Consider the following 24631-nt stretch of genomic DNA (forward strand, 5'->3'; position numbering starts at 1 on the left):
CGGGTAGATGAGGAGTTCAAGTTTGAACATGTTGAGTTCAAGACGTCTGTTAGACATCCCGGAGGAAATGGGAAGTCGGCAGTCGGGTGTACATGTCTGGAGTTTGAGAGGTCTGGACTTGAGATAGAATTCTGGAAGTCACCTGCACATACATAGTATTTAAAACCATGAGACTGGAAGAAATTCCCAAGGGAGTAAGGAGAGAGAGAGAGAGAGAGAGAGAGAGAGAGAGAAGAGGAAGAGGAGAGGAGAGGAGAGGACCAAGGACTAAACCCTGGGGCACTCCAAACAGGGAAAGGTTGGGAGTAACAGGAGAAACTAATTATGGAAAGCAAGAAAGGAAATCCAGTGAAATAGAGGGAAAATCAAGAGTGTTTTATTGAGAGCCAAGCAAAGAGAGTTTTTTTTTTTTTTAAGATTTATTTATTTGAGAGCAAGAAAGAGAGTCAGAGACACAGGCAGAGAGAAAAGCAGGCTCCTCACAGGGAGCCTGATGTAGGACTCGATCACCTGATCTGGGATCACGCCCTGTGCCAACCGCTGAGCCACCCAGGTGTCCCCGAAGGGAGTTTCAAGGAAGAGGAAGTGACATCTGCCTCAACTGAACTCTTGCATGAGACCAACGGCGCTGTTGTCTCTGTGTATCACCCATGGCCTCCATCTCCTTACTGATCCTTTCTTTTCCCCTATACAGGTAAGCAGCACAGAGCTGAGCAAAACCATCTCAGTGGGATCCATCTTAAGTTAAGACTCTAGCCAACCCGAGAAAATTCGGCCACACAAGAGAGATAGGATCCCAGCCTTCAGAATTTATTGCAAAATTTTGGATTCATTTTATGGAAATCAAAAAACAGGTAAGTTGTGTGGGGAGGTATTACTGTCTGTTAAGTCTACCCCTACTCTCTTAAGCCTGGCTCTCCTGTACGTGATGTGAAAAAGTACAGAGACCGACAAGGTCTTTCTTGAGAGAACGAAAGTGGTGAGACTAAGTGGAAACATGCTTCCATAAGCATGTGGACCTCCTTGCTAGCCAGAGATCCCATGGGGGCTTGTTTACTATAGGCTTCTGTCTCCTGCAGTACCAGGGAAGCATATAAAGCAAAACAGTTTCTACTGTGTTCAAAAAAAAAATGTCTGCACAACTCTGGGTGTGACTTGAGAAGGAACCTTATTAGCCAGGTGTGAACTTTGTCTCCTTAGAGGGAAAAGCCCTAGAACTGATATCAAAGGCTGAGTCTCGCAGGAACCATGAATTGCAGATGACCTTGCTCAAGCCATTTAGCATTGGTGAGCTCATGAGAGCAGGGTGTGGAACAGCAGGAGTGGTTGTGCTGATTCGGAATTCTTTCCCATCCAGTGGGCTGACGTGCAATGTGCTCGGTTCTGGGTGCCACGTGAAATAAGGGACAGTGACAAAGTAGGACAGCTCTGGAGCACCATTGACCATGACAGCAACTCACATTGGTGAAGAATGATTGGAGGGATAGTCATGGGCTATTAACCTAGAATACGCAGACATGAACTAAGGTGCGTATTTTAGAGCTACGCACATGTGTGCATTTTTCTGATTACCCACCAAAAATGTATACCAAAGGGGTAGTTTGTCCAACTTGGGACAGAGATGTTGACAGGATTTCCCAAATTATCTTCAAATACTAGACTTAATTTGGGTAATGTGTTCTAGCAGAGGAAAACAGACCTCAGTTCAGATGCTAGCTAATCCTGGGTCTTTTCACACTTAATTATCTCTCCAGTTATTTGTTTCTTTGTTTTTTTTTTTTTTTTTAAACTGGAAGATAATCTTTGTCTTGAAAGAGGTCCCAAGGACTGGAAGTAATGCTTGCAAGACTTGACGCACCGAAAACACTTCCTGTGCGGTGGCTAGTATTATTACCGTGCATAACACCCGATCTCTGAGTCAGGACCAATGGATAAAAGCCATAAAGGGGTGCATTTGAACTCAATTTTTTTAATCTAACAACTTGAACAATTTTTTAAATGAAATAAACAGCTTTGTGGGATCCTGAACAACCATCTTGAAGACACTCATGTACAAATGAGGGATCTACAGCTCTCAAAGATACCGTAAAACAAGCACTGTTACTGCTGAGGTTGGAATGGTTTAATTAAACAGGTTATGAGGTCATTTCCAAAAGTAAAAATCTTATATTTGTAGGCTTCAGTCTCTTGTGTCTCTTGCATATATGATCACATTTCTTGCATTTCTACGTACTGCTTATACCGTAGAAATATCCTTACGGTCTTCTGAAGACTGAAGAGACCATACAGTATTTCTAAAGCATAAAGCACCATCAACACAGAAGGGATTGTTTTCTGAATTTAAACCCAGCAGTCCGTGTAATCTCTTACAGTAGGTCTTCACTTCCTCCTGCAGATCCATATCCCTCCTTTTCAGTTGGAGAGAGAATTGGGAAACTTCCAAGCACAGATTAGCTCAACAGGGCTTGTTTTGCATATTTAAAAGGTTCGACTCCATAAACTGAAGAGTTGAAATCATGGCTATCTGCTGTGGGTGATTCATCCAGAGGCATTTTTTAAATCTGCATTGTTTAAATGGATAATCTTTGTAGTCCAGTTTTACCAGGTGAGTGCCAAGTCATTCTTCGATGCCTCAGATCCCAGTCCGACTCATGAGATGGGTCTGAATGTATAATTTAGATTCTATCGTAAAGAGGAACAAACAGTCCAGATGAGAATAACCAGAAGAGAATTAAATTAAGAGAGTATTAGAGATCCAAGCCTGGGTGAACAGTCACTGATTTTTGTTGGATAATTAAGCAGACCAGTCACCGAGGAAAACACTTTGATTCTAAGTATTTGTGTAACGGGTTTGTAAGCCAGTAGCCAGGACCATAGCCGAGCGGTGTGGATAATCTCAGCAGCCCAGGCCCGGAGTGGCCCAGCTCTGACATGGCCACGCAACTCTACGGTCGTGGCTTTGCTCCTCCAACTCTGCATCTTCGGGGTCGTCAGCTGAGAAATGAAGATTGGAAGGGATTAAAGTCACTTTCAGTCTTCAACGTAGTTTGTCTCCTGAATATTTCTACTCAAATTCATGGATTTGATCTGAGCTTATTAAACTCTGTTTATATAATCCTTTCATGATAGACAGTTGTAGAATATGGGCAGTTGCCTAGGGGACCCCATATGAGGCCGTGGCTCGGAAAGACAGTCCTTAATAAAAAGGAGAGCCATCTATATGCTGACACCCGAAGCTCTTGTACCTTCCGCCTGAGATCATTCTCTCTCCTTTTCCTCTGATCCCCAAGGCAAAGCGGATGGGCCAGGTCCCCTCCTCTAATTATATGTGACCATCCTGCGTGTGATCTTCATACGCTGCAGTTTTGCTCTCAAGTCTGTCTTTAATGTGTAAGAATGCCGGGTGCTAGTATGAAAATAGAGGACACGTAATAGGACTTACTGTGAGCTCTGCATCCCCCAGAGATAGCTCCAAATACCCAGCTCTTAGGGACAACCAGTCTTAAAACAGTTCTCTCTTTCTGCGTATCACTTACTACTTCCTGACATCACAGGACATATTTATCTGTCTATTGTGTATCTCTGTCACTAGGCTGTAAACTCTTTAAATTTGGATGTTATCTCCCTTATTCACCAGTACATAGCCCTGGCCTAGAAATTATACATAAAACGGTTGCGGATTATAGGATCCAGGACCCTCTGTCTCCTTGCTTCCTTTCCTCCATCGTCTAAGTACTCCATGGAATACTGGGAACTGCCCACAGGTGCATCTTGTTCTCTCACAGAGCAGAAAACGGAAAACCATAAGTGTTCAGTATCTGTCTAAGGCCACAAAGTCAGTGGCAGATGCAGGGAGGGTGGTGCTCTGCTCCTGGTGTGCTCTCCACTCTGCCAAACCACCAAGAAGCCTTTACAAGCAGATAAATCCATTCCTCAGGGACTCTCCCTATTTGTTTATGCATCAAACAGGAAATTCGTTTCTTTTTAACATTCTTGTCTTTGGTGCCCGACCCAGAGCTCCAGATGTCCATCATTTCCAGTCTCCTATAAAGATCTGAGGTCACATGCCTTTCCGGAGTCCCCACCCAGGGCCATTTATTCCCCCAAAGGAGCTGGAGACCAACTGCTCCCCTGCCCATCCTCCCTCATTGCCTCTGGCTCTCTTTGAGCCACCAGAGGACAGAGGGCTGATGGGGCAAAGCCTGTGGCAGTCCTGCTGATGAAGAAATCTCCCATATTGCAAGTCCAGCTGTTAACACGAATGACAGTCAACCAGGAGGAATCACAGAAACAGATGCCTCGAGCGCCCAGTTCCGGTGATTGGGAAGGGGCTTCCGTGCCAGGGCCCACAGTTCACCCTTTGCTTTGTTGAGGAAGCCTACGGCCTAAAGATTTAATGGGGATTGACAAGAGTGGAGCTCTTCATATCATAAAAGTACTAAAGACCCAAAAAGACCCTTTAAGAGGAGGTGGCCTTCGCCTGGGAGGAAGGGAGATGGATGAAAGAAAGAGAATTGCTGGGTTTTTACCAAGCAAGCTGGTTCCTATTTAAAATATAAAAGATGAGAAACGTAGGCATGACAACAATGACTGTTGTGACTGTTTTAATTAGAGAAAAATCAATAATATGTGCTATGGATGAAAGATGGTTTGGCTGTGTTTACTTCCACCGCCTGTTGCTCGTAAACATGCATGCACAGCCCTGTCAGTGCAGCTCGTGCAGCCTCCACGTCCTTTGCGGAGAGACGAGCCCAGGCGGGGAGCACGGGGACTGTGGCTGGGGTTGTTGGAGAGCTCTGGGGCACTCTGGAGGGAAGGAGCGAACGCCTCTCCTGCCACCCACTGGAAACCCTCCTTCCACGTTCCGCTTTAAAGAGGCAAGACACAGAGAAGCACAACTGCGAGTGAGGGGTAGGAAATGCAGAAGGAAGAAAGAAATTTGGGGAACAGAAAAAGATGAGAAGGGTCAAAAAGGAACCAAACAACACAGACTCACAGGCATTACAGTGGGACCGCCACATGCAATGGCTTGCTGCCACTTAGACCTTTTGGAACTCAAAGCATGTGTACCTTGGTCGAAGGAGATAATCTGGGTTATCTAAGGATGGTGGGATTGTAGTTGATTTTTATTTTCATCTTTATATTTTTTCTCTGCTTTCCATTTTTTTCTACCATGAACATGTCTTATATTAGTCCACAAATGGCTCTGCCATGTTTCAGCTGTGCTTTCTCAAGCAACAGTCTTAACCCTTTGTGCCTTAGTTTTCTCAGCTGTAGGATGGGCATTAATATACCATCATAGTTTTTTATAATAGTTATAAAGAGCCAATCACAATTTTATTTTTTTATTTTTATTTTTGTTTTTGTTTTGTTTGTTTGTTTTTCCAATCACAATTTTAAGCACAGAGTAAGTACTTAACAAATGGCCATTGTTATACTAGCATAAAAATGACATTTTATTTTTTAAGAAGCTAGGGAGAAGAAACAAGTTCAGCAGAAGACCAAGCGTGCCATTAGGAAGGCCTTCCTTATCACTTTAGTTTTCCTTCCAACGTTTGCCACCTTATCAAACTTTTACTCCCTGAGATGGTGTTTCTGAAAAGAATCAAAAGAAGCGTCAGCCACCTGTCCCTCACTCAAAATCACCGAGTTTGGAAACTGGGTCCAAATCCTCCCATGTGCTGACCCTGTGCTCACAGCTGGGGAGTCCCCCCTTCACCATGCACAGCTGTTCCCAGGCAAACTTCTACTAGGGTTTAAATCAGCCATCCCTCTGCAGGGATTTGAACTACCTGTAGGGATTTGAATTCTTCAGTGCCCCCTCTGAACTTATCTTTGTGTTTGATCTGTCTCTCATTGAGAACGTTGTCTGCTAACCAGATAACAGCAGTTATGGAAGGGCACAGGATAGACCAGTTCTCTGGGCCCCTTTTCACAAATAAAACTAAGGATTGGATGATGTAATGTTACTCCCTCCTATAAAATATTCCTCCTGGAATATTCTGTGTGGTGGTCTAAGGTATTCTTTTTTTCTCTGAAAGCCAACACACTACTTCACTCAGGTAGTGTTTTATACTTGTATTTTAAGGCTGATTTTTTTTTTTTACTATGGAAGATGCTTTACCCTTTATGAGTAATTTCATACATCATCAACATATGAGAGATGAAATGTTGGTCCTCATTGCCTCTCTAGGTGGGAATATGGGAAGCCTGGAGACACAAATGACCTGACAGAAACAAAAACAAGATCCGCTTCAGGTATGTCCATGCAAAGTCACTTGGAAACCCAGAACACAGAAGCGTATGTATGTCACATTTCCTACAGGATTTGGTGTGAAGTTTTTATTGAGCTCAGCATAGAAACTGAGATTTACCCAATTTGTCTGACAGTAGGGAGAGTGGAAAATAGTAATATGGTAAAAATATTACAACATAGTTCATTCTCCAAACAGCCATCAATATTTTTGCAGGCTCTAGTGTTTCTTTGAAGCTATTCAGGAAAGCAACCTGAATGTAGTGATAGAAAAAGATCAGGGTGTATATTTTTCAAATAACAGAAAGTCAACTGCTTTAAAGCTACTCCTTGACAAATATCACTTTAGAATTAGAACAGAAAAATATCTCTAATGAGGAAGTTTTGGCTGGTTGTAAAATTTAAAGGGCCAAGGACATTTTTTAAATGATATAATAAAGGCAACATATTTGGAGATATGTCCAAGTTTTAGGTCTAAAGACCCTGCCGGGAAGTAGAAAAACAGTAAAAGGTCTGGGCTTGAATTATAGGCTCATTATGGTGGGCTCATCAAGGGAGTGAGTAGGAGTTTGAGGACTCCTATTTCCCCAATTCAAAACCTATCACAAAGTGATGGTGGTCAAAAAAGTGTGGCACTGGCATAAGGATAGAGATATAGACTGATGGAATAGAATTGAGGCTGTATGTCTGTGGCCAGTTGATTTTTCAACAAAAGTGCCAAACCATTTAATAGGGAAATATATTTTTCAGCTACAAATGTTGAGACAGCTAGATATCCACATGCAATAAGATAAAGGTGGACCCCTGATTTGTCAGATCATACACAAAATTCAACTCAAAAGGGATCAAAGATCTAAATAGAAGAGCTAAACACTGTCAAATCCTTAGAAGAAATCATAGAAGTAAATTTTCATGACCTTGGATATGTCAGTGGATCCTTAAATATGACTTTTCCAAAGTGGTAGCAAAAATAAATAAATTGGACTTACTTAAAATTAAGAATGTTGTGCATCAAAAGACTATCAAGAAAGTGGAAAGAAAACCACAGTATGCAAGAAAATATAGACAAATCAAGTATCTGATAAGGGTCTAATATCCAGAATATGTAAGTACATATAACTCTTACAACTCAACAATAAAAAAGACAAACAACTCTATTCAAAAATAGGCAAAGCACTGGAACCTTTCTGTAAAGAAGATATACCAATGGCCAACACATATGAAAAGATGCTCAACATCATTAGTCATTAGGAAAATGCAAGTCAAAACCCTGTGATATTCACACCCTCTAGGATACCTGTAATAAAGAAAGAGAAAAGAAAAAAATAAGTGTTGGTGAGAATATAGGGAAATTGTGCATTGCTGGTGGGAATGTAAAATGGTTCAGCTGTTGTGGAAAACAGGTGGGCAGTTCATCAGAAAGAAAACATGGAATTACCATATTGGCATAGCAATTCTACATACACTTAGGTGTGTCACCCAAAGAACTGAATACGCCTGTTTTCAATTTGTTCTCAAACAAATACTTGTACGTGAATTTTCATAGCAGCCAACAATTGCCAACTCAAATGTTCCTAAAAGATGAAGGGATAAATGGATTATGGGTATATACATACAATGGAATATTAATTCAGCTATAAAAAGAAATGAAGCACTGATACAAGCTACAAGGTGGATGAACCTCAAAAACCATTATAGTAAATTTTAAAAGCCAGGCACAGACTGTTGTTACATGATGTATGATTTTATTTATTTATTTTTAAAGATTGATTTATTGATTTGAGAGAGAGAGAGCGCTGTGCAGAGGGAAGAGCAGAGCGAGAGGGAGAATCTCAAGCAGACTCCTCCTCCCCGCTGAGAGCAGAGCCTGACTCGGGGCTGGATCCCAGGCCCCCAAGATCATGATCTGAGCCAAAATCAAGAATGGGATGCTCAACTGACTGAGCCACCCAGGCACTCTTGTATGATTTTATTTATTTATTTATTTATTTATTTATTTATTTATTTATTTTTAATTTTTTTAGCCTTTGTATGATTTTATATACATGAAATATCCAGAAATATACATATTTATTTATTTATTTATTTATTTATTTATTTTTAATTTTTTTAGCCTTTGTATGATTTTATATACATGAAATATCCAGAAATATACATATTTATTTATTTATTTATTTATTTATTTTTAATTTTTTTAGCCTTTGTATGATTTTATATACATGAAATATCCATAGAAATAGTGGATTGGTGATTGCCAAAGGCTGGGGAGAAGAGGAAATGAGGATTAACTGCTAAATGGGTACAAAATTTTATTTTGGGGTAATGACAATGTTTTGGAACCAGATAGAGGTGGTGGTTATGCAACACTGTTAATTCTTCACCCTAAAACGTCAATTTTAAAAATAAATAAAAATAAACAGAACATTAATGTTATGCAAATTTCACTTTAATAAAAAAAATAAAAATCAACTTATAAGCAATAAAAAACAAACAAAAAAACAAAGAGCACCAGTAGAATATGGGGAACACAAGCTGCCACGTACCAGTTCACGTGGGTGGAGCTGTTCCTCTCGCCTCTTTTCATTTGAGACCTCCTCTGCTCTAGGCAGTCCACACAAGGCCACCTCTCCCAGCCAGACAGACAATAACTTTAAAGCTCGTCCCTCCACCCCCACCTCCCACCCTGCCTTTTGGGTCTTAAAAGCAAGTATGCAGTCTTGAGGAGGGAGGGGGTGAGGAGGATCATTTTCTCATAATAGACCAAACCACTTGGGCCAGCAATACTGAGGTAAAACATACTGAGGTTATAGGTTAAGGAACTGAGAGCTAGATGGTTCTGTAATTGTGATGATTACAGCTGGCGTTTTAAAAGTTATTACCTTTCTTTTTTTCCTACGAAGCAAGCCCACACACCTGACGTTCTCGTTCCGTTGTGTGTAGAACCTTCCTCTCCCGCCCTTGCTCCTCGTTCCGTACTGTGGAAATGTGTCTGCTTGACAACATATGCATAAGTAACGTTGGGCTCGGGATCTTGAGAGGCGCCGAAGTTCCCACAGCCCAGTCTTGCCGCTCAGCTTGTTAGTAATGTCAGCTAGTCGGGCCTTCCTACTGTTCAGACGATTTCACTCCTGTGGCTTCTTGGCTGGGTTTGGGGAATCACTATATGAGGTGAGTGAACTCATTGGTGTGTTGGTATTTTAAACTGTGGTCAGAGGGCCAAAAAAAAAAGGAAGGCTTAGTTCATAAAAGACATTCATTAATGATACTGTCTTCCCCGTCTTCCCGAGTAGGGTGTAAAACAGATCTGTTAACATCCAAAATAAAAACGGAGGTGCCGAGGATTATTATTTTTACGTGTCTTGCCTAAGGAAGAAATGAAAAGACACATGAAATGAAAAGATGCATAAGACAATGTGGTGATTTTGTTCCAGAGAAACATTTGGGCCCTTTCCCTGGGAAAGGGGGTTAAAAGGTTGTCAGTGCTTTCTCCAGGGGCTTCGTCTGACAGTGAACATGTGTTTCCTCCCTTTAATCGACTCGCCAGTAGCCAGAAAGCTGCTTGTTTTCTGCAGAGGTTGTCAAAAATGATTTCAGTCTGGAGACGATGAATGATAAAAGAGGTTTTCAAACACGGTTTTGCACTGTAGCATTCGCAGCCCCAGAGAGGAAAGATTGTATTACAATCGCGGTGCAAAGGGCCGTGTTCCCCTGGCAAGAAAACAGGGCCTCCTCAACCTGTTTGATGCGTCCTGGTGTCTCCGGGAGCTGGCAGGCCCAGGGTGGGACTGCCCGGAGACGATGGTCCCGAGAAGTGGGGCTGAGGAGCATGATGTGGGGGAGAAAAATCCAGAGCCTCTCCGAGAGCATCTTCCCGCTGCGGAAGCAGGCAGGGCGCCCGGGTGCCTTCCGTGTTCCCTGCCCCGGATTTATGGGCATCATAAGCCAGTATTGATGGGGTCTGTGTTTGGAAAACTCCAGAGGTTAGTTATGCCTTCCCAAAACACATGACGCAACCTCAGCATGCAAAGAAAAATGAGGCTTGTGATTCTCTGACATTTCCATTTTCTCAAGAGGGGAAAAAATAGAAAGCTGTGGTCATGTCAGTTCAACAATCCTCTGTTCAAGTGTCCGCCTCATTCCTATTTTATTCTTCCTGGAACTCCACTCTTAGCCCAATAAGGTGAACCTAACAGACAGATGATAAACTCCACAGTTATTATTTGCCTTTCAAGCGTGAGATCCTGTCCTTCACTTTTACACACACGTCAGGACCAAGTGCAGGGTTACTTCGGCCCAAAGAAGCTCCCTGGAGCATGTCTGAGATTCAGTTTGCAAAAACAAAATTTGATTTATCTGCAGCTTTTCAGAGACGCATCAATGATGTAAATCAAAGTGTTGGGTATAACAACTCACAACTTCCTGCTGAACTCCCGAACCGAAGAGGAAAAGCCTAGACCACGGTTTCCTAGAACCTCGGGCTGACAACCCGTTTCACACAGAGGGTTTTTACTACCGTCTTCTAGGTGGTATCCACAGGGCGTGATTCACCCCCTTCCCCTCTGCCTGCGTAGCCAGATTCCCGAACATCTCCTGAGCAGCAGCTTGTCTTCCTTTCTTTATTGCTTCGGACATTATTTAAAATATTTTTAGCAACACCAGTGGCAAATATTCCTGCCCCCGCAAAAAGAATTAAAATAAAATAAATAAATAAAATAAAAAGGTCAGGCTGATAGGTGGCAAGTCCATCCAGTAGCCCAGGAAACCAGAGAGGAGACGCAGGCAAGCTGAGTGCCAAACTGGCATTTTCGTCTGATTCTAATTTCTCTTCCAGCTCTACAATTTTATCACCACACAACTCATTCTCTGAATGTAATCAGGAAAGAAGTGTGGATGGGGAGGGTCAGAGGCACCGCACAACAGGTGCATGAAAAGAGCTGGGTAGCACCTTGCAAACAGTCCTTCCAGATTCCAATCATAAATACATTGTGGGCGCCAGCTTTCACCATCTGAGCTAACGACATACGCCACGGGCTGAGTGATGTGACAGTCACAGGGAAGGACAAACTCTCAACGAGTAACATCCTCTGCAAAGTCTGAGCTGATGATCTTCCCGGTGCCAACATATTTGGCCAATGTCAGAGCAATTTGGCTAAGTGGGCTCAATCCACCGCTTTCAGTCTATTGTGGTTCATAATCCCTATTCAGGATGGAGTGTGCGGCAGCCTAATGAATGTGGTAATGGAATCCTTGTGTATGTTTTTCCACAGCAGGGCGCAGATTAGCATAAGTGTCATATTCTGTAGGCTTGCCCACTCGTACTTCTCAGGCGTTGCGTACACTGGGTATTTTTCAACTGGATAATAACGAGATGAATACGTCCCACATATGCAGGGAGAGAGAGCTCACCATTTTCGGAAAGCAATCTGTAATAAATCTCACCTGGAGGTGCACTATGATAGATTAACTTTGCACCGTTGCTAAAAAATGTAATATTTTACACCAAGGATCCTGTAATCGGAGAAAGGAAGAATTAGATTGAATTTCATGCGGAGTTTTAAAGAATGTTGTCATTTTCGACCATGGAGTTAGGGAACACTTTATAGTCCTCCCAGTTTCCCATACTAGGAGCGAGTTCAAAGCTCTCTCTGCGCGTCACAGTTACTCAGAGTTGATGTTTTGTTCTCAGAGATGCCAAGTGGGAGAGAAAGACGCTCGATGGGAAAATTTCATGGCAAGAAACAGGAGAGGGGGTGGGGAGGTTGAAAAAGCTAGCTCGCTTACTTGTTCTCCTTTAAAGATTAGAGGCTAAATGGAAAGGCAAGCTCCAAGGAAATTTTTCAAAAGGCATTTTCTTCCGATAGCCCTTTGAAGGCTATGCCTCAGTAAATACAAATGAGATTATTTGGAAGTTCCCTTAAGATAGGAATTAGACCTCATAGCACTCATACGGTTTTCTAGAAAACCACGGTCAACCTTTCTGGCTCTGAGTAATAAGTAGTGGTCCCACTAGTCTGTGACTTCAACAGAACTTAAGGAAAGCTTCAGATAAATGGGGAAGCCCCCAGCCTTCCTCTCCCTTTCTGCTACCGACGCAAAGGTAATTTATTTAGTCCGAGTCATTGGCCTCATCAGACCATATGCATGAAATTACAGATTTTTTATTCCAATTGCTCTATGATTCGAGCCAGACAGCCAATGGGTTTGGGAGAGAATGGCAAGTTAAGGATGAGAGAGAGAGAGCCCCTCCGGTGAACCGAAATGCCCCCATCCCTCCTTCGGGGAGGGGGTGCCTGCTTCGGAGAGTCCCCAAATTTATGGCTTGATTAAGGAGAGTGTAGGTCCACGGCATGCACACGACTTAAGTGGTGGTTTAGTATGACTAATCAGAGTGGTTTTCCTGGCACCCAGTGAGTATCAATATATATAGGCTGGGATTGCAGAGCAGGTCTTGATGCTTTTAAGCATGGCAGCAGGGGACCAGCCTGAGTCTATTAATCAGTCCAAGGTAAGTGCTGCCTCTATCTCATATTTTAATCCCTTCCTTTCTGCCATGTTAAAGAAATTCTGTCTGTGGCTTAAATAACATTTAGGAATGAAATTGTTTGCCAAGTGAACGAGACAATCAAACCAGTCGTTCAGAATTGGGGATTAAATATGAATCTCATTTACCTTTATTATCCATACATTTCTCGCTAATCATCATAACTCAGACTATTTAAACTTCATTGAAAACGTAGCCAGTAATGGAGTGCCGTTAATATTTGTTTGTAATGATTCCAGCCTGAGCTGAGCAAATCTTGGGAAAGCCAGTCCACCTCTCCTTGTGTTCGGGAAGTGGGGAGAAAGCAAGTCGGAGGATCCAGCCTGATCTCCTCCAGTGGCCTCTTGGAAAGTCCAAATTCCAGTCGCCGGCTTTCCTCCCAGGCATCTCTTCCTCGCATGAAAGTATCAGCAGAATGAGGCTTTCCGAAAGAAAACTCCTCCAACGCCTGGCTCCATGTTGAAGTATCTTTCAGAGTCAGCTTTCCAGCAATAAATGCCACCGAGCTAGTTAACTGAGACCACCGTCTGCAGAAGGAATTCCAGTTGGACATTTCATGGAGGCAGACCTCTCCCACCCCCACCTCGAGCCCCTTTCATCACCCATTCCCTCGAATGTGGTAGAAAGAGACTGGGTGGCAAGTGTATTTGAGACTCCAAGGAAAAGGGCTGTAAAGTCAACCTTGGTAACTTCACTGAAACAGTATATGTGTAAATCCATCGAAAATCCCTGGCCTTTTACAACTCCTGTCCCAATGGAAATCAGATCATAGGACTGTTTACAAGAGACCACGATTCATTTGGATAAAGACCCATGACAGCACAACCCAGGATTATTTGAAATTTTAGTAACCTAAGCTTTAAAAATATTCTAAAAGCAAAATAATGAGGGGCAGGTAATTGCCACGAGCTAATTACTTATGATATTTCATATATATAATCGGCGAACAATCTCCGTAAATGTCAGCTCATGGCACTTTGGCAATCACTTGTAATTTTTATTGTTTAAAGAAATGTCAACATTTCCATTTTCCCCAACTTCAGTTAACCTGGGCCCTCCACATGGCTACATGGGCCACCAGAAGAGCACGGTGCTCGGCCGTTTCATAGCTGAGCCAGGCCCCGGTTGAGCTATGATTTTGCTACTACGGAAACAAAACAAACAACAAACAACAAAGAAAGGTGTGAAGGGCATACCAAGCAATTTCAATGTTAAAATACAAGATGACAGAGACATTTCTGATTTTCAGATCAAATAGATTTTTTTTTTCCCACATTTCAGTCATTTCATAAGCTTGGGGGAAAATTTCAGGAAATACAGGAACTTGTTTTGTTGGTTTGCTCTTTTTCTTGTTCCTCTGTAGCCACTTGGGCATGATGATTCTGAACAATGGAAGTCCACTAGAAGACTCTTTAATGGTCCAGAGGGAAGAAAAGAGAGCTGAAGGCGATGCACGGGGTGGACAGGAGCGGGGCCGAGCAGGTCTGAGGCCCACCGCTGCAGCCAAGGCCCTCCGGTCCTCTCACTGCCTTCTCTGCTGTGCCACCAGCACCGAGGCCTCCTGAGGAGTCACCCAAGTCCGCTGATACTTCAGGGTGAATCATCCAGCTTCTCCGATGGGCCCCCAGGGCCCTTCCCAGAGGCAGCAGTGCCCGATACCAGAAGAGGCTTAGACAAGTTGACGCAGACAGGCCAGGGCTGCTCTCCCCGATGCTGAGCCCAGGCCGAAGCTAGGCTGTGGTCGGTGGCACCTGAGAAGCCCGAGGCGTGGCAGGAGAGATCTGGATCCTCAGGGGTTAGATGAGCCAGTGGGTAGAGAGAAGCAGAGGAGTCTGGGAGCCCCGCGGGCACAGTAGCAGCCTCCCTTGGCCGGGAAAGGCAGGGCAACTGTGTCCGAACAGCAGGCCCAGAAGCGCTCTGGGGAAATAGCAGGATTGCTCCCCGAGCCGGGCTGCGTCCAGGTAGGGCCACCACGGAGAGGACAATCCCCATTTAGGCTGCACGGTTCACCCCCACCCTCTTTTCCTTGACTTTTCCAGTTTGGGGAACCTCATCGTGGCCATCTTCTCCACTAGCGTCCTATAATCAAAAGCAGATTTCACCTGTAGGATCAAAAAGATTTTGGTATGGAGCTTCAGAGCGGTTAAAGGATGGCAGATGGGGACAGTGTGAAAAGAGGAAAGATGAGAGGATGTAAAAAGGCTGTCCGTGATTGATTCTATCACCTGCTGGCAATTCAATGGAAAAAAAAAAAAAAAGATTATTTGAAAAAGGAAAGACATCAACACTCACTTGGCTGAATCCAAACAAACAGGAATATTACTGAAGGTTAATAGGGAAATAGGTTGCAATGTGCTTTAAGATGAATTTGGTACCATGTTTAGACTATTTTGGCCATGCTGAATTTAAAGTGACTTTCTAGGGGATCCCTGGGTGGCTCAGAGGTTTAGCACTTGCCTTTGGCCCAGGGTGTGTGATCCTGGAGTCCCGGGATCGAGTCCCGCATCAGGCTCCCTGTATGGAGCTTGCTTCTCCCTCTGCCTGTGTCTCTGCCCCTCTCTCTCTCTCTGTGTGTGTGTGTCTCATGAATAAATAAATAAAATCTTAAAAAAAATAAATAAAGTGACTTTCTAGGGGTGCCTGGGGGTTCAGTGGGTTAAACTCAGGTAGTGATCCCAGGGTCCTGGGATTGAGTCCCACAGTCGGGCTCCCTGCTCAGTGGGGAGCCTGCTTCTCCCTCTTCCTCTGCCCCTCCCCATGCTTATTCTTTCTCTCTGTCTCTCTCTCGTGCACACACACTCTCAAATTAATAAAATCTTTTAATTTTTTAAAATAAAGTAACATTCTATAAAAACTTCACATTTTCAGAAATCAAGTTCAGAGGGGCACCTGGGTGGCCCAATGGGTTAATCGACTGCCTTCAACTTGGGTAGTGATCCCGGGGTCCTGGGATCCAGCCCTACTTAGCAGGGAGTCTGCTTCTCCCTCTGCCCCTCCTCTCGCTCATGTTTTGCTCATGCTCGCTCTCTCTCAAATAAATAAATAAATCTTTTTAAAAAAATCAAGTTTGGCTTCTGAAGGGAATTACGCTTTTGTTTTGCTTTTTTTTTTTGTTTTGTTTTGTTTTATGTTTTGGTGAAATTGAAAATAAATGCCTTAACATTGTTTTGTCTTTGTAAAGTGGGATCCCCACCTACCTCCTCTTTTAAGAGCTATTCAATGTGTTTAGGGAAACACAGATTTGGGCAGTTTTATTCAGGTCTGAAAGAATAGAGGCACCATGAGAAAAGTGTCTTCATGTCCCTGTTTGAAACGAATGCCGCAAAATGAAAATTCTCTACAGGGACATCATTAGTCCCGTGGGTGGTTAATGGGAACATTGCGTCCCTCTCCCACAGTGTGTGATGACAGGTTGAGTCGGGAAAAGAAGGGCATTTAAATTGAGTGTTAGAGTGAGACAAAAAATTTACTGGTAATGAAGGGCTCAGTAATCGAGGGACAAATGGATTCTCATTGGGCCATGAACCCGTGGTCCATGGATGGTTTCTTAAATTCCTATTCATTGGGGTGCCTGGGTGGCATAGACGGTTAAGTTTCTGGCTCTTGGCTTTGGTTCAGGTCAAGATCTCAGGGTCCTTGGGATCAAGTCCCATGTCGGGCTCCATGCCCAGCATGGAGTCTGCTTGGGATTCTCTCTCCTTCTTCTGTCCCACTGCCCCCCCCCCCGCCACCGCCCCTCAACTCTCTAAAATATATAGATAATTTTTTAAAAAAATTCCTATTTCGAGAAAGTGTGACCCTTGGATCCTGAATTTGGCTAGCACAAACATTTGAAAGCAAACAAACTTTCCATTTTAGACAGACATATCTCAAAACCTTTTTTTTTTCCCATTAGTAATACACAGCATGTCTATATTCTCTTAGGTCGCAGGTTTCTAGTCTTCCTGTATCAGTGTTTTCAGCCTTAAACCACTCTAATCCTTTTTTGGACTGCAACGGAGACACAAGTACTAATTTACAAAATCAATGAAGGCGCATGCTGGTGAAGCTCAAGAAATAGAAACGATGTATGCTAGAGTAATAGAAATGTTTTTGGATCCACTTGTAATTATCCGGAAAATTTCCACAGACTTTCAGTTGGTCAAACATCAAACATAAACGGCAGTTCAGTAAATGTACGTGTTGGTTGAAAAACATTTTTCCATCAAACCACAATATATTTGGCACTTTTCAACGTTTCCTGGACACAGTGAGGATCTATGTATCCCTTTCCATCACTCTTACCCTCCCTCGCGTGTTACCCTGATGTCACCACGTTGCCACTGGTACAGTGATAATGGCGTCAGCCCTGGACTGGGATCTCTGATTGATCCACGTACGGTCTCAGTCAGGATAGGGTACCTTCAACTAGAGTAACAAAGGACTGCCAGTCTCAGTGGTTGACACAAGTTTATTTCTCGCTCATGCCGCACGTCCAGCATGGGTTGGTAAGGAAGCTTAGCTTCTTATAATCACCCGAAGACCCGGGGTGATGAGACCCCATCTCAACTTTGGGGCAAATTATGCACTGGTGCTTTAGGCCTCTCCCAGGCCCTCATACACATGACTGGCGTGGACATGTCATGGGCAGAGCGAGTCACGTGAACACCTAACTCCAAAGGGCCAGGGAAATGAAACCCCTTCCTTTACCTGAAAGGAAAACTGGGTAATTTGTGAACAGTATTAATATCTATCCTTTCTTCCTCTCTTCCTCCTCCTTCTTCTCTTCCTTCTCCTCCTTTTTCTTTTCCTCCTCCTCCTCCTTCTCCTTTTCCTCCTCCTCCTTCTCCTTCTCCTCCTCCATCGAGCGGGGGAGGAAGGCGGAGGAGGCGGAGGGAAGAGGCGGAGGCGGGAGGGAGGAAAAGGGAGACGGCGGAAGGCTCCGAAGAAAGGAGGAGGAGGGGGAGGAGGAGAGAAGCAGGAGGGGGGAGGGACGGAGGCGCCGCGGCCAGACGAAGGGGACGAAACGACGAAGGGGGAGCAAGCAGGAAAGGAGGGGAGGGGAGGAGGAGAGGGTGGGGGCGAGAGGAGGCGGCGGAGGAGGATGGGGAAGAAAGACGACGCCAGGGGTGAGTGAGAAGGAGAATCGCAGAAGCGGCGACGAAGAAGGAGACCGGAGGTGGAGGAGTCTTAGCAAGCCAGAAGAAAATAGCGGAGTCCTTAGGGGGGTCCCTGGGAAGAAGGGGAAAAGAAGAAGCAGAATGGAGCGGGGACTTCTCCCCTCCATGGTTTTCTTCTTCTTCTTTTTCTCTTACCTCTTCATCCCTCTCTCCTCCTTTTTCTTCTCCTTCTCCTTCTCCTCCTTCTTCTTCTTCTTTTCTTCTCCTCCTCCTCCTTCTTCTCCTCCTTCTTCTCCCCAACTGAATAGAGTTTTCTGAAAGCCAGAGACCAAGTCATATTTCACTTGAAATCTGTGTAGCACAATGCTACACATATTATTCATTAACTCTTACAGTCTGAATAAAAAGCAAGAGTCATGATAATTTTGAAGATCAAAGCACTATAGCCACCATATCAGTCATTGTGTGTTTATTAAGTGCTTACTGTGTACAGTAACAACCATAATTTACCAAACCCCTACTACATAGAGGATACTAAACTAGTCACTTTACATGCATTTTCTTTCTTATTCCAATTTAAGATGCTACATTATTGAGAGATTAACTAACTTGTCCAAAGACACTCAAGAGGATAGTAGAGACACGGTAAGAACCCGTGTGTGCCAAATGGCTATGGCCCTACTTTAGCCACTCTGGTGCTTCCAAGGCCAGAGCACTAGTCTCCTTGCTGTTTCTCAAACATCCCAGCATTGTAGCACCTCTGGGTACTTGCTGGAAATCTCCTTTCCTAGAATGGCTTTCCCCCTCTATCTTCAAGTCTTTGCTCAAATCCTAGGCCTCATCTGACCACCTTAGTTAAAATTTCAAAGCCACTTCCCCCAGCCAAGCCCAGTGCTCCCTGTCCCCTTCTCTTGCCTTGTTCTGCTCCAAAATCTTGTCACTGTCCGACGCACTATATATTTTTACTTAATTCCTTTTGTTCTCCATCACTCTCCCCAACTGGAACTCAACGGGAACTGGGATTTCGATCTCTTTTATTCACTGTTGTAATCCTTGACTCCCCCATACCTAGAACCATCCCTTACACATAGCAGATATTCAATAAACACCAAATGGATGGGTAAGGGAATGATACAGTAACAGCGCTATAGGGGATGGTTTTAGATGAAACAGAAACATTTATAATTTACAGTAATTTACTTGAATGTGTGCTAGAGAAAGTTTCAATAGCATACTTTTGAAAATATTGTTAGTGGAGATATCAAGTTCTCTTTTTTAAAAAAAATATTTAAATATGGGGCACCGGGTGGCTCAGTGGTTGAGCGTCTGGCTCAGGCCATGATCCCGGGATCCTGGCATCAAGTCCCACATTGGGCTCCCTGCTCAGTGGGGACTCTGCTGCTCCCTCTGCCCTTACCCCTGCTCATGTTTGTGCGTGCACTCTCTCCCTCTAATAAATAAAAAATCTTTAAAAAAAAACAACAAATCTATAGTAAAGAAAACTAAAATAAAAGTATCAACCAATCGATACTCTGGGCAGTAATTGGATATTACAAAAATCACAGTGATGGAACTGTGGTAACCTCGTTGCTAGATCTTGCTGTGCCTGAGAAAGTGACTTCGGTTTTGAAGGGCTGGGGAGATGGAGAGACAATATATTGCCACACAAGATGCTTGTTATCTGAGTGATCAGACAAGTGCTCTGTGATCTCAGAGGAGGAGAAGAATCTTACAGAGCGTGGTGGGTGACAGGGGTCGGTCCTCAAAGGTTGGGCAGGGACACAGAGCAGCAGCCGCCACAGAGGAAGCATCTCCTTACTGGTCCTCAGGTTGGATGTTAGGTGGACCTAGGAACCAGGCCTTATAGTCAGCTCTCAGGGCTGCATCGAGCAGGCTCCCAGAGGACACGGACAACACCAGCAGCTCATTTCTGCTTCTCACCGAATATCTGGAGTCTGGTTATCACGTGTCCCACCTTCTGTGTTCTGGAGCCGGGGCCCCAGGGCAGCACTTTCTCCCCAGGGTGTCCCCCCTTTGGACAGGGAGGTATGTGGAGCCTTCACCCGCCTGCCTCTGCAAGGGACATAGGACAGACATGGCACTGTAACAAGGGGGACGAAGCCAATTCCCTCTAATGAGCAGCACCTCCTAGTTGGCTAACTCTGGGGCCCGGAGCTGCAGGGGGAGACCGTGATTGGGAAAGACACGCTTTTGCCACGTGGAGCCACTCACCAGGGACTTGGCCTCAGCATGATGCCCCTTCCACCAGGTGCTCCAAGGCTTCAGAGCCAGCGTCCCGGTATTTGGTTCGCCCAGCACCAGCAAGTTCCTGACAAAACCATCATTATGGCCAAGTGTTTCCCCGGAGAGCATCTTAGCCTGTGTCCAACTCAAACGGGATACTCAGATTTGGCCCCTGGCTCAATCCTCCAAAGGGTCCTGTGCTTCCTGGCTGCTTGGTCACCGGAGGAGGAGACCGCTGGCGGGGCAAGAGAAGAGCACGGCGAGTCGCCCTCTGGAGGGCGGCCCTTTGCAGCCAACACCTGCCCACCTCCCCAGAGGCACCTTCTGCCACCCTGGTGTCCTTTCATCTTGGCTCAAATCTCAAAAAAAAAAAAAAAAAAAAAAAAGCCTAACCTTCAAATATATTTATGAAGAAAATACGAGCTCATTGAGGCGAGGAGGGAGGGAAGTCTGGTTACTCTTACAGCCACCTGATTGCTCTCAGTCCCTCGGGGTTAATTGTGTGGAAGGAAAGAAAGCAATCTGGGGGGGGGTGGTGGGAAGACAAAGGACAAGGCCAGCATTTTGCCTTCTCCATTTGAGGATGAAATTCCTTCATTCTGATGCAAGCCAATTACACTCGGATTGTACTTTTTAAAATTATGGACGCGTTAGGCTCTCTGGCAATGATTTTCAACCTCGTCTGACATTCTGTTTACGTACATCCAAGGAAACCTTATCATAACTGACCTGAGAGCCCCAAGTTTGCTAGAACATGTGTCCTTCCAAGGAGGTCTTGTTACTCTGGGCCCCAGAAAGGGTTCTTTATCACCCTTCCCCCACGAAGCCTGCTTTGGAGCCAGAACCGCCCAAGTACCTCGGCTCCCCCTGGTTCTTTCAAGCTTATCTATTTGTCCCCCAACAGAAGACCCCTTGGGGACAAGGACAGCACCGTTGTGTCCGTCGTGGGCTCACCATCAGCCGGTAATAGGACTTCGCATAAGGGCCGTTTTGTAGATTCAGGGGGTGGGTGTTAGGAGCATCGACTCCGCGCTCCTGCGGAACCGGTCCTCGCACGTGATGCCAACTGAACAGAACCAGGGAAAGCCAAGGCCACCGTCGTCTCAGATTCAAAACTGTTCCCCGCCGAACTCGATACAGACCTGCCAGTGGGGAAACTCCCGCTACCTCTCCTTCGCCATCGAGCACCAGGATTACCTCCAGGAAATTTCTAGACACCCATCTGCCCTTAGAAGAAGCTCACCCTCATTAACCTCACCGCCTCCGTCTTCACTTTTTCTCTAAGCCCCGGGTTACTTTGCATATTTTGGCATTATTCCTTGTAATTACTCTCTAGTCTCTTCATGACATTAAGTGAGATGATCCGTATTAAAATGCTGTGTACACGATCATACACTCTCTAAAGGCATATTACTTTTATGGTCGAGCCTGGAATGAAAGGAGTCGTGCCTTCATCACCTATTCGCGTTGAAACAGTGCCCTGCACCGTGCAGCCTGCCCTAAATACCCCGCTCCTGACTAGCCAATCGCGGGCAGCGGGACCGAGCCAGCGTAGGAATGACCACGGCCAGACCAGCCACGCCCGGGGCAGAGGTGTGATCCGGCTAGGACAGAAGCGTCTGGGGTCAGCCAACACGGGTGTAAGATCTGGGGCTGGCCCTTTCTGCTCATTGGCTAGTTCTGAGCCTTGGTCTACTCATCCGTGAAACGGGAGTGATGACAACGTCCACCCCGTGGAACATTGTGAGGATTCAGGGAACTGGTAACTGTCACGTAAGGGTTTCAGGAGGAACACGGGTGCCAAGCTCGGGGGGGTGAGGGGCACTCGGTAAAGACCCTGATACCTCGCAAGCACTTAGAAAAGAAATCCTAACAAGGGCAGTCCGGGTGGCTCAGCGGTTGAGCACCTGCCTTTGGCCCAGGGCGTGATCCTGGAGACCCGGGATCGAGTCCCACGTGGGGCTCCCTGCACGGAGCCTGCTTCTCCCTCTGCCTGTGTCTCTGCTGTGCTCTCTCTCTCTCTCTCTCTGTGTTTCTCATGAATAAATAAATAAAAATCTTAAAAAAAAAAAAAAGAAATCCTAACGATTCACATGATTACTGAAATCCAGATCACACACCTCAGGGGCCCTAGGGCTTACTCTGCAGATTTTCGTACCATCGGTCGGTCGCCTTAGCTAAAAGCTAAGGAAAGTCACGAGTACGCCCGTGCACCTCTGGAAAAAGTGGGGAGCCAGCTCCCTGTGTGCACAGCGAGGGCAAGGCAGCCTGTCTTGCTGCTCTCGGAACGGCCTGTCAACAGCTCGGCACTCACCTGGCAAATGGAGCATCATCCACAGAAGAAAGGCTGGAGCATCATGTGTTAAGTATTTTGGGGGGTTACTTCTCAGTAAAGGAATTGTAAAGGTGTCCGTCTGGACCCTAAGCAAGCGACAAAAGCCTTCTGTGCTTGATCTGAGCAGAGGAGAATGTACTGAACTGGGGAGCCCCCGGGAGGCCATGGGGCATCTGGGGAACCGGCCTGGGAAACAGGCGGGCGAAGTCACAGCCTGGGCCCTGGCCGCCCACCCGCACGCCCGGCTGCGCCCCCCACGCTGAGGACCTCCCTGCCGGGCCCGATTCTGCGTCCCTCGGGCCCATCCGGACACCTGACTGGGACGTGTGTCGCCAGCACCAAGGGACACGCACGTCCTGACTCCTGAAGAGCCTCACACTGTGGGGAATCTTCCAGACAATGGCTTCAAAGGCTGGGCAGACCCAAGAAGGGCAAGTGTTTTCTACGGTACAAATGATCTGGAAGCTTCTGTTCCTGTTTTCTGCAACACATACGCGCAGATACGTAGACATACAATTTTTAAAAATGCATTTTGTTTTTAAGGATGCAGCTTGCATTTCTTAAGGTATTTTTAAGTCTTTCCATACATCATTCAAAATGCACGGCGTTTTCAAAGGATCGAGGAGAAATAGTCAGAGGAACAGCTGAGAGGCCAGTGAGTGGGGCACTGGGGGCGTATGTATATTTGGATTTTAAGATGTAGCGAGAACGAAATGATCAAGAGACCAAATTGAAAAACTATGTTTGACACCTTTTTTCCTTCCCCTGCTCTGAAGGCAGGGGGATATCTAATTGCTTCTGTTTCCTCCAATAATAATCCCATAAATAACAAAAAGGCCTAGTGTGGCTCTATTCCCTCGGTATCAGATAACTATCTTGACTGTTTATGCAGTCGACGCATTAATTTTAGTGCGGGTTGGCTTTTTACTTCTTTGAAAGGAGCCTCGGACAAATCCTCTTTGAGCTTTGCATTGAGCTCGGCTTTGCAGCCAAAATAAATTAGTAAAGTCTAGAACTTTGTTTTCAGAGTTTGTCAAGTTCTTTCCAGTGAAATCTTTTTCTCCCGTTCCAGATGTTGCGGTTTTCTTGACTTCAGCTCCTATTTTCCTGCCACGTGAAAATGCCAACATGTCATTTGGGAGATTTCACGGAGAGCCAGAGTGGAGGACGCAGCTCATCTGCTGAGACGTCACCCTGAGGAGTGATTTAAATGCAGGTACTGCTTCCCTGCCTTGGGCTGAACTATGACGTAGATACAATCACGTCCCAGAACCCTTTCTTCTGATAAAGGCCCCTACATAAAATCCGTTTGTTTTATGTTCTCCGTGGGCCAGGGCGAGGTGGAGAATTGGGGCAAATTGGGAATTATTCTATTACAATCCAAATATCCAGATCACTGGGCAAATGTTAATTTGAGGCTTGAGCTATTCGGGGGCCGGTCTCAATTTTCCACTTCCCTGTGTGTGAGGAACACAGACAAAAGCGTGTGCACAGCCAGTGAGACCAGAACCGACTGAGCCGACCCGGCGTGCCAGGCCGGAGCTTGCAAGATCGGTTTGTGGTTTGTAATGAGAGACAAGAGTCTTACTGCGTCAAAATAACGGTCACTATGTTCTTGCGTTAATATGACCGTGAACCAAAAGCGTGTAAATACATCTGGATTTCTGCGTGCTCCCTTTAAAATCTCAGAGGCAATATTGTCTTCCACTGGGACATATACAAAATGTGGCTTGAGAAGAAGTAAATTACCGAGGAGCATTGGTGAATTTGTTCAAAGAGCGAATTTCTTTGAAGTCTTTTTCTAGTTTAATATTCTGTGGCTTTTAAATGTGACTTTCCATATATTTTATAAATTTATTCTATAAATGTATTTTATAAATGTATATGTTTATACACACACATATGTAGACACACACACACACGTCTGTCTTTTTATAGATTTTTTTTCATGAACTATCCCTGCTTTGATATCCTGAATATACTCATCTCAGCCTGATTTTTATCATGAGGCTAGAATATTAGAGTTTTTCTGCTCTTCAAGGACTGAGGATTATGTTTGGAAGACCACCACCTGCAAGCCTTTTAGGAGGTGCTATTGGTACTCTTTCTGACATTTTAATAAATAGGAAAATAAATGCTGCCCACCAAATTGTCTAATG

General features: G+C 44.9%; 1 long non-coding RNA gene across 1 annotated transcript; it reads left to right on the plus strand.

Annotated features, from left to right (window-relative positions):
- Positions 1–726: 726 nt before the first annotated feature.
- Positions 727–23682, plus strand: LOC111097863. Its single transcript, XR_005365251.1, has 3 exons — positions 727–854; positions 6194–6258; positions 23545–23682. It is a non-coding gene; the product is annotated as an uncharacterized LOC111097863 (long non-coding RNA).
- Positions 23683–24631: the final 949 nt, after the last annotated feature.

Source organism: Canis lupus, chromosome 10, assembly GCF_011100685.1.
Source record: "Canis lupus familiaris isolate Mischka breed German Shepherd chromosome 10, alternate assembly UU_Cfam_GSD_1.0, whole genome shotgun sequence".
Taxonomy (NCBI): Eukaryota; Metazoa; Chordata; class Mammalia; order Carnivora; family Canidae; genus Canis; species Canis lupus.